This window comes from Ruditapes philippinarum, unplaced genomic scaffold (assembly GCF_026571515.1).
Source record: "Ruditapes philippinarum isolate M1 unplaced genomic scaffold, ASM2657151v2 ctg5845_1_1_1_1, whole genome shotgun sequence".
NCBI classification, from domain to species: Eukaryota; Metazoa; Mollusca; class Bivalvia; order Venerida; family Veneridae; genus Ruditapes; species Ruditapes philippinarum.
The window spans coordinates 26,288-29,363 of record NW_026852551.1 but is presented as its reverse complement, the minus strand read 5'-3'; the positions used below and the strand labels follow the sequence as shown (position 1 = coordinate 29,363).

Below are 3,076 nucleotides of genomic sequence, written 5' to 3'. Positions count from 1 at the left end.
GCAAGCTTGTTCAGTACTTTATAAAACATTTTCATATCGTTTTCAATAAATTCGATATGTACATGCACTTTTTGAACACACTTCGTACTTACAGTTTATTTATATTTTAAATAAAAACTATTAAAACACATAGTGTTCTAAGAATTAAATACATGGATATAAATTAATATGGACATCAATTGTTTTATTTTATTTCAGAGGCCAATGTAATCCCTGCAGATCAAACTAACAGAAGGCAACATGACTATGAAAATGTTCAAGGTAAAGAAGTTTTAAGAGATAATTGATCAAGTTCATAGCAACACTGTCCTTTATAATATTTCCTAGACTATTGTTTATGTTTAAGGTTCGAATAAATAAATAAAGTAATTACAGATTAAAAGTATATTGGACTTTAATTGGTTTAAAATAATTGAAAAATAGAGTTTATGCTCGCTGCTGAAATAGGCCATGCCTTTTATAAAAATTGAAAGCTGACACAAAGAAGTTCAAACGAGACCCCCATTTCATTAAGTAAAAATACAAAGCATTAACAAGTGAACAACATTTTCATTTAAATGGAGAGGGGAAAGTGTGGACACATTATTTTGTTTTATTTAAACAGCGCTATTCTACATTCTTCTCCTTTATTTTATATTCAACAAAATATTCAAACCCCCTTTTTTATAAATGGTTTAATGGTTTCAATTACATTCCATTCATTTGGACAGACTTCCTTGAAGAAATGTAATTATTTGTGTATACATGTGTATATGAAATAAAATGATGAATTTGTTGGTCTAAACAATATTTATTTCTTCTTAAATATTAACAAACAAAATTACAATACATAAATTGCATCCAGGATTGAGTAGAAAGCATAAAGCTTATATTAAACTCTCTCCTGAATGAATTTCTTCAAATATGAATTAACAACTATCATCTATGATACTCTCATTTATCTAGGACCGAAGGTCTTGTGTAAAACAGCTGATATACCTATGATGGTGACATCAAAGCATCGGCAATATGATGGCGTTGTTATACTCCACAAGCCTATCCATGCTATTGTCCCGTCAGGTAATTGTATTGTTACGGTTTTTTTTTAATTCACCTCTAAAACCGACATCGCTCGTGTCATATGGCGGTGAACATAAAACCAGCAAAGAAAAAAGAAAGACAAAGGGAGATAAAGCAAATGCTCCACTTCCTTTTCGTTATGTGGCATTTTCAGTAGAATTTGAATAATTCAAGAACATAATTCAAGTGAATTGGTGTATAATCTGATATTGGAAAATCTGTAATACTGTAAATAGTTATGTTGAAAATATAATATGTGAAAAGAAACCTCGAAATAATTATGTGTGGATGTTTTTGGTATGTGTTACATACATCACCGTTATGGCGCATCAGTATATAATAGATAATAAAGTTTTCAAGAACAACATACTATTATTCGTCATGTTTATGTTCGCACTATATCATGTTAGAACTTTTATCAAAATTTTGGTTTTCGATAATGTTTCATAAGAATATCTAAACGATACCTTTCTAATGTTTTAATCAAAAATGAACTACTTGTATGTGCCCATTGAGGACCAATTCATTATATATTAATCAGTTGCTAGATGCTCACGTACTTCAAGTACTTCAAGTCTTTTTTAATAAGATACTGTGACTGTGATATACTTTATTGTTTGTATAAAGTTTGTTATGCAAACAAAGTTTAAGGACGTCATTATATACTTATATAACCTCATTTATTTACTATGTAGGGGCGATGCTTTCCATGGATGAGTATGCTGTTGTCATGTCAAACAGTCTATTGAAATTCAACACTGTGTATCAACAATAGTCTGTTCCTTATTCAAACCATCGACATTGATCCACCGGAGAACTTCAATTTAAATAATATAATATGTTCCATCTTCTGTTACTTACCTCAGAAAATATGGATTAAAATGAGTGTAAATAACGAACAAAACAATAACAAAAGGAATAAATGTTAACAATGATATTTTGATTTATTAATTGATATTTGAATGCAAACAGTCTTAAAAACAGCACTTTCATTATTTAACTTGTCAAAGAAAAAATAATTGTTTAGGAAATATTATAAGTATTGTATATATGTATATAGATATATAGAGAAGTTATTTAATCAGATGTTTTATTCATTATTTAAACGTTTTTTTTTAAATACATGTATATGGAAATATTTACTCGGACCGTGCAATATATTTGAATAAAAACCTTGCTAGTTGTATTTATGTATATTATGTATAAGAAATGTTATGTAATAAAATGTAATATATCTGTTATTTGTGTCTTGCCTTCAATGTCCGTCAAATCTAATGGTTTTTATCTTCCAAAGAGATAAATAACGAACATACAATATGATGATCAAGATAGCATTCAATGTGAGGTCGCAAATGTTTTCGTTTATTTGCAGCTATCTATACAATAAACTTGTATTTCTTCCACCACATCATGAACAGTATGAGTCTATAAGAATTTTCATTTCTTAGTTATTTTGCAAACAGCAGTAAAAATATAATTTGGATTTATTAATCTTTAGTAGAACAACAGTAATTATTCAGATAATACAATTTTGAACAGAATAAAGAATACTTTAACTGATATGAGGTTCATTCTGAAGAAATGAAAGTATAAAACAACATTATTGTTTTGTCATAATTATCATATTTTATACTTATATCTGGATGGAGTTTGAGCAAAGTAATATATTTTACATTTATTATCAAATTATTTGTTTTTATATACTTATAAGAATCTAGCTTAAATATCAAATATGAAATAATGAAGTTTTGAAATGTTTGTTTAAGTGAGTCGTACATGCACGTAATCATCGCAAAACTTACTTAAAATAGTAAAAGAATATTTTAGAATTCGATGTCGTATCATACATTATATACAATGTTGTCTGTAACTATTTGGAAGAAGATCAATTAAAACTAATCCAATTTAGTTGATCTAACACTCCAAAAGGCCATATTTTCCTACATTTCACAGACTTAAGCATAAATCTGTGTTCGTTAGAGTTGATTGTCTAAAAGTAATATTTTAATGACCGTAA

At 27.8% G+C, this 3,076-nt stretch overlaps 1 long non-coding RNA gene across 1 annotated transcript; it reads left to right on the top strand.

Moving 5' to 3' along the window:
* Positions 1–194: 194 nt before the first annotated feature.
* LOC132716709 (uncharacterized) lies at positions 195–2,478 on the top strand. Its single transcript, XR_009623860.1, has 3 exons — positions 195–261; positions 946–1,059; positions 1,755–2,478. It is a non-coding gene; the product is annotated as an uncharacterized LOC132716709 (long non-coding RNA).
* The last annotated feature ends 598 nt before the right edge of the window (positions 2,479–3,076 follow it).